Raw genomic sequence first — 8,076 nt, 5'->3', positions numbered from 1 at the left:
AAGAGTTAGCATTAGCGTCGCTTTCCACCTCTGGAGACAGCTCTTGATGCTGATCTCACAACATTTCTTCTAGACTGGTAAGTAAACAGCTGTTAATGCTAATGTTAGCTCAGTAGCAATAGCAAAACTTATATGTAGCTCCTTTAAAAGAGCGCTACTACAACACCATCAAACGCCTAATTGACAGTTGAAAACCAGTCGTAGATTACATTGCCCACGATGCAACTCGGCCAACAAGGTTTGGGTGAGAGGTCGGGGTGTAATATGCTAGACTAGTTGCTAATGTAGCCTGCAGCAGAGTTGGTTGCAGACGTCTGGTAAGCTAACTTCTTAGCTAACGACCACAAAACTACACACTGAGCAAATAATGCGCGTGTGGTGTTGGCTCACCTGAACCATAATGATTAAATGACCATGAACACATCTTCATATGTCACCTAACATTTCTGTTACACATATCAGCTGTTATATATTTGTGACTGGCTAATGCTAACCAATATTTATCAACCTGGCTGATGATGCTACTTGTGAAAAAATGGTCAAATTCTGGCAGCTCCAGTCCAAATAGTGAATCTGTTACCTTTCTGTTTTCAACAGCACATTATACTAAATGTGGGCATGCACAGGGCATCAGTATGTACTCCCATCATATTCAGCTCTGTCTCCTGTTTGTATGTAGCTTTTATAATGTAAAACAAAAAACTAATCATCACTCTTCACAATGCCTGTTATATCATACTCCACATTGTATTTAAAGCTTTTTCTGCTGAGTAGAGGAACCTGAACTGCTCTTGGGACAGTTAGAGCAGTTTTTGTACAATGCATGTGTCGTCTGTAACCTCCGACCCCCCAGCAATATGTTTTATAAGTGTCAGCCCTTGCCTTGGAAATGTTGGTTTTGTCGGTGCAATCATTCATTGTTTTCTACCCGTTACATAAAATTGCCTTTTGGTAACACCTTTTATTCCTTTAACTATGGAACTGTAAGCAATGGCACATGTTTGTATGAAGGTTAAAAGGTCTTTGAAAGTGTTTCAGAAACTTGAAATGACAAAAAAAAAAAAGAAACATGTTCTCTTTCTGCCGGTGTCCTGCCTGGTCCTTTCCCATCCTCCAATCACCAAGCAGCTGCTTGAAGGTCAGCTGCCGGCCTGCGTGGTCAAGCAAAGCTTTTATATTTACAAAATGGAAATCTGACATTTGGGGAATGAACTCCTTTATGTGTGATGTTTAATGCTTCTCTGGTACTGCTTTTCAGGACAGTGGCTAGACGCTACAACATCATACAGTCATGAAAAGTAAGTTTTCTCTTTTATTTCCATTGATACCAATCTGACTGGTCTGAAAAACTAAACATAACATTACAAAAAAATGTTACAAACTCTTCAGTCTAAGTGCTTATTTACTTACTCATCTTCTCCAACCTGTTAAAGGGCCTGAGCACAAGAATGCTGGGCGGCGGCCCATAACAATTTTGCAAATGATTAAAGGTCCCATATTTCAATTTTTTGCCGGTTTATTTGAAGTGTTGACCATAAGAAGATTTGTTGTTTTAAGAACCAAAAACCATCTTAATGTAGTTTTACATCTCAGGTTTACAACGGTTGGTGAGCCAATCAGAAGAGAGGCTCACAGCCTTTGTATATAATACATGATTATTTAAAAATATTGATTAGTGTGTCTTTTTTTTTTTCAGTATGTTAACAGTTTTACATTCTCTAAAACAACTATATATATATATATATAAAAAAAAATATCGATTAGTGCAGCTTTGATTATTTTTTTTATGTTTTTAACAGTGTAACATCTAAAACCATTACGTATACAATAGTTATGTGATTACAGAATTTAAAAATATTCTGATGGCATGGATGGACAAAAGTTGCTGATGTGCATTTCTGCAATTCGGGGGTTTTTGGGAAGGGGTCGTGACTAAGGTTTGCGGTGTCTACACTCCAGGTGGTCACTGTTTATCTTCTCTGGTGTGACTAAGAAGACGCTTCATTACTGAATAAGTTCCACGTGAATGGTTTTGACCACTGTTAATCAGCATGTGGGGGAGGGAGGGGCGGGTGGGTTAGGGTTCATGAGTAACAAGGAACTTTCATATCTGATTCCCCAGAGATTGAATATCTGAGCAGTGGAGACATTACAGCCGCGTGGGCCTGCTTTGCTTTTTCAGAAGGTTGACATTAAGAAAGTTTGGCTTTTTGACAGAGGTAAGGTGTTGGTTGTTTTTCTTTGGGACAACTGCCTCATGAGGAACATATGTAAATGACGTGGCATTTCCCAGTCTTTACCATATGTTTTCCAATAAAAGTGTAACTGTTTCCCAGTAGCTGTAGCCCTTTAAATGTAATCAGTTTAATTCTTTTTTACTGTGGATTATGTTTAAGTGCTATAAGCTTTCATTTCCTTCCCTCTATCTCTGATTCCAAAGGAAGGCCTGGTGTCAATGTGCTGAACTCAGTGTTTCATGGAGGGTTATTATGTTTACAGTGGAAAAATGAGTCATGTTTTGTCTGGAGTTCCCTGGCAGTCTGGCTCTTAGTGATGACAGTCGGGACTGTAAAGCTGCACGGCTCTAATAGTCAGCTAATGAATGCCTTATGAAGTGCTTTCAAGGTGAATTTGGTGGATTGAGGGCAGAAGGCTGTGGGAGTGCACAGAAGGTCGTAGTGACAGGAAATGCTCAGAATCAGGAGGTGATAAAAAGTCATACTGTCTAGTGTCAGTTATTAAATCTGCAGCGTTTACACCAATTTGCCGGCACATAGCACACTTTGGTTTTTTCTGTCCAAATTCAACTCATCTGGTAAATATGATAAGTTAATAATATGAGAAGTTTCAAGTTTCTCAGGCAGAGTCAGCCCTTTTGTAATAGACTCTTTATTTCATTACTATCATGCATTTCAACCTTGAAGCCAGTAGAGATGATTTCCTCTGTATGGACACAGAAGAAGAAGAAGAACACGTATTGACGTTTAAAGCTATATATACACATTAGCTGAGCGAAGCCGCACCTGTCAAACCACAGGGTGTGCTGTGTCACAAGCCCTGTGATGTCGCCCTAATAACAAGTCGGCGCTCGGCTCATGTCGGCAGCGCTCACCTGGGATTCCTGTCATCAGTGCAGGGTGTGAATGCACCACACCCCCAGCTGGGAAAGAGATGACACCCCATCCCCCAACCAAGGTGCCAACCACCCACCTGGACTCATGCTCAGCTGTGGCCGCGGTGTATTGTGGGGCATCTTGATGGATGTACCTTAATCTGCGTTAATTAGAGGGGAGTAGCTGTTGCAACAAAGTGTGGTTCACTTTAATTAGAGAGGCAGCTAATTGTAGAACCTGGTCCTGGTCATTTGATGGCCTGACGTCATCACAGGTTAAACCCCACCCTGCAGGGGGACCAGGACCTGCTCGGACCCTGCTCATGTCATCGTAGGCGGAGAGGCCACACGGTCTCCACCCTATGTTATCTTTCAGATCTAAGACCAAAGGCGGTGCTCCCCCTCATGTGCCCCAGATTCCCTAATTACCTTTGAATGCCTCTTAGTCCGACCCTTTGCCATTCGGTGACCCTACCAGGTGACACAAGTAAAAGCTTCCATTTTACATGTAAAGTTGCTTAAAGCGACATAAACAAAGACTGGTTGCTGTGAGTGAGCAGAAGTCACTTCAAAGTGATACTTCTGAAATGATGTTTTCACTGTGGAAAAAACGCACAAATATTTCCCCCAAAATTTCCCACCACAGTGCAAAAGATATTTCTTTTTATTTGGGAAAAACCAATAATGACAAAAAAATACTGCTGTAAATAAAACGTCATAGAAACCATAAGTCTTTCAAATCCTCGTTAGCGTGACTCAATGTCACTTCATTTGCCAAAAAACATGTCAAGTGACAGGATTTTTCTTTTTTCTTTCTGAAAGGTTTTTCCACTCCTCATGTGACAGGTCGGAACTGGAGCTTTGTGTTTATGTCCTAAACGGACACACATGCCTGACGCTTCCTACCCGTCGACATGAAGCTGAGCAGCTGGATGTGATTGCGGTATATGAAGCGTACGTTTAAACTGATAGTGGATCGTTTCGGATCATCTTTTAAAAGTCTCTAAAACAGGTTTTTTTCATGGTGGCCCCGCCCACAGCAACACATAGCTCTGCCAATCTATCCACTGTGCATGAGTACTTCACACAACCCCACATCAAATATCCTGAAATATCGCTTTAAGAAAACACATGCAAATCAACAAATGCACCGAAAATTCAGATTGTGTTGTCAAATCGATGAAGATGTTTTCTGAATCTGCAGCGCGTTTGATTTCTTGAGTTGCAATGCGGCCACCGTACCTACTCTGCAGACTCAGCTTCACACACAGTCTAGCCTTGCGGTCTCTCACACATCAGACAAACCTCCGGTGGAGGCCTGTTTCCAAGGAAGCAGCAGGAGCTCAATCACTCACTAACCTCCCATGTGTTTTGACATTTTTTCCGGAGCTCTGTTGTCCCTGGAAACCTTTCATTTCGCTGATGGATTTTCAGATTAGCTTATTTCTATAGCGCCGAGGCAATTTAAAGTGCTTTACATAAAAATAGGAAACACTATTAGCTTTCCCCTTCCTCACCCCGGACACTACTTAGCTGTTCGACCATTACTTGTTTGCACATTAAGCCCACTTAGCCTCGTGACCCCCCCCCCCCGACACACAGTGAGTGTTTTGCTGGTGCCCTGGTGCTCGGCGGACGCTCCGTTGTCAAGCACGATGTGGGATTCGGTGCTATTGAAAACATCTTCTTGGCACGGCGGGACGGAAACATTAAACACAAAGCTGATGGCTGTGAGACAACAGAGAGGGGGAGAGATTCAGAGATTCATCATCCTGCTGGCCAGGAACACATCCAGACACCGCTGCCTGCCTCGCTCGCTCGCTCGCTCGGCCCGCCGCGAGTCAATGAATCATCCTAATTCCTGACAGTTAATGTGTCTTCTTTAGAAAACTGCAAATCTGGGGCCGTGTTGGAGCATGTGCAGAGCATCAGTTGCCCTAATTCAGTTAGAGCGTCACAAAGACGAGCAGCCGCTCTGCCAAGGGAGTGTGTGGTGATTCTACTGTGGTGAAAGGGTCAGGAAAGAGACTTATGCCTCTGCCATCCCCCGGTTATCCCCTTATGAATCACGAGTAAGTCATTCAAAGTGTCCAGACTTACACAAACGACCCACAGTGAACATGGAGTCAGTGAGTCCATTGTTATCTGTGGATATAACTGTTGATGCTGAATGATTCTTCAGCTTGTGTTTACTAATCAATGTGTTACTCATGGCAACCAGTGTTGTAACACTTGAGTCTGACTCAAGCCTTGATTTTCAGGACTCATGACTTGGAATCGGACGCTAATAATTTGGATTTGGACTCGAGACTCAACTCGGACTTGAGGTTTAGTGACACGACTACAACGCTGATTGCAACTAAAGGAATTTAAGGGTATATGCTTATTCACTTTCTGGCAACAACTTAGATGAGAGACTCTCATGTCCCTTAAATAGGAAGCTACAGCAAGCAGCTGGTTAGTATAACTTAGCATAATGGATAAGCTATCCCAGCACTCTCCACGATAACAAAATATGCCTACGTCTCTAAAGCTCAGGGATTAGCATGTTGTATCTTGTTGTTAAAACGACGATTTGCCATTTTACAGTGGTTTATGTGCTGGACTATGTCTTGGTCAGGCAAAGGATCTTGTTGGAGCCTTGGTAACTGCTCAGAGCCAAGAAATAGTTGGCCACGCGAGCCGACCGTTTGGCAACTATCGCTTCTCTGTTGCTGTTCATGTTCATGAACTGTCAAAAGAAAGTGCATATTCGATTGGTAGTCCATCGCCAAACAATGCAGGTGTTTGGACCGACACACAGGAACAGCTCATGAATTAAATGCTGATCATTTAAATGTATCAAGACTGGGACACTGAGGCACATGTCGCTGAGCTGTGTCTCCTCGTTCTGTCTCCATGTGTCTGTCTGGCATCAGTCCCTGTGATTCCTCCATATGCTCATCCATTGCTCACAATACACTCATGTGTTTCTGTTTCAAAGATGCATTCGCTTAACTCCCCATCTGCTTCCTCACAAGCATCGCATATTCTTTTGTGGTGCATCTGTTTGAGTTTTTCTTTGCAGGTATGTAAGTGTAATCTTTTATGTTTCACCTGGGGGAGGAGGAGAGCTTTTGTGTCTTGTATTTTACCTTGTTTTAATAATGGACTTGCTGTGCGTCGGCAGTAGGAACTTAACCTCAACCCAAGGTAGGATTACTATTGCCCAGGGGCCCCAGACCCTCGAGAGCCCCAAAAGCCCACATAAAAATCTCAAAAATGTTGGCGGCCTACATCTGCATCTGTAACAATGCAGAGCCAAATAATGCCTTCTGTGTTTTTAAAGATTCTTTCATTTTATTTTTTACAAAACTTGCAATACCTTCATAGGGCCCAACAAGGGGCCGCCACCCACAGGTTTGGAACCACTGCAATTTATGATTTCATTCAACACAATCTGAATATTCGCTACAGAAGTAGAATATCAACTGTAATCTCTCACTGTTAACTCAAAGGAGAAGCAGAGGCCTCCATCTTTTGCTAATGAGGTCCTGCTGCTCATGGCCTTGTTAAATAGGTAACCTGGGAATGAGAGTCATGCTTTAAAATGTGTATTGGCAGTTCAGTCAATCAGTTGGTAGTTGTTCTGCTTAGGTGTGACTCCCTCGCCTCAGCCCTGTTGATCCATTAGCAAAGAGAGGCGAGTGGGGAGCAGGGATGGAGGATGAGGGGCTACTCTTAAGTGTTGCACACACATATCACATATGGAAGCATTAAATGGGCCTTAAGCAGTCTGTGACTTTAATCGACCTCTGTTAGCAACCAGGAGATTTTGTTCCAACACAATAACACAATACCATCTTCTGCACATTTCCTTCTCGAGCTGTGTAAGCAGTGACCTAGACCAAGATATTTAACATTTGTGATGATCAGTTTTTAACTGAAAAACAAATATCTCCAAATTTGGTCATTTCGAATCAAAAAAAAGGGGCTCTATCAGCTTTACGGCTTGGACCCCAAAACAATAGGGCTCCACTAGCTTAACTGCTTTGCCCCATAAAAACGATAGTGCTCCATCAGCCATACTGTGTGGACCCCTAAAAACAATAGGGCTCCATCAGCTTTACTGCTTGGACCCCTAAAAACAACAGGGCTCCATTAGCTTTAATGCTTGGACCCCTAAAAACAACAGGGCTCCATCAGCTTTACTGCTTGGACCCCTAAAAACAATAGGGCTCCATCAGCTTTACTGCTTGGACCCCTAAAATTCTGAGCAATTACAATAGGGTTATCAGTGCCAGCAGGGTCCCAGCCCCCCATCCTCCTTGCACTTGGACCCCTAATGATAAGTAAGCCTGCATTTAGAGAGCAAAGTGTTCTATTGGGATAATAGGGAGTTATGAGGTCTTTAAGATACAATGGAGCTTAGATATTAAGGGTTTCTTTACGTAAGGAGAAGGATTTTACAGGGAGCCAATGCAGAGAAGCTAATATACGTTGGTTCTATCTTTTATATATTTATACAATTTCGTGTAAATTGCCCCCAAAATCATAAAATTCAGTGCATCCTCCAGGATCTTTTCTTACCATAGTAGGAAGCAATTTGTTTCGATGTTGCAGGTGAGTCAATGGTTCTTTGTCCAAGAGTAAAAACCTCCTCCACATTCCCGACCTGGAATTTGATCTTTTCTTTATAGATTTGGTGTAAAACAACAGTTCAGGCATTAGAACTGACTGAATCTCAGTCCTTAACCTCACACTGGATCAATTGTTACACTTTATTAGCTGTTACAATGGGTTTATTCACTAAAATCGACAGCAGGAGAAAGTCAGTGTTTGCTCTGCATCCTGAAACTTCCCATCATCACTTCCAGTATAACAATTTACTGGCTGATGTCCAATTTTTATTGAAAAGCCAATATTGGCCAACTGACGCATCACTTTGACGACGCTGCGTTCTGCCCACAACAAGTGCTGCCTTT

Source organism: Seriola lalandi, unplaced genomic scaffold, assembly GCF_002814215.2.
Source record: "Seriola lalandi dorsalis isolate HSWRI2012SDOR001 ecotype SW California unplaced genomic scaffold, Sedor1 jcf7180002054850, whole genome shotgun sequence".
Taxonomy (NCBI): Eukaryota; Metazoa; Chordata; class Actinopteri; order Carangiformes; family Carangidae; genus Seriola; species Seriola lalandi.
Note: the sequence above shows the minus strand (reverse complement) of the source record.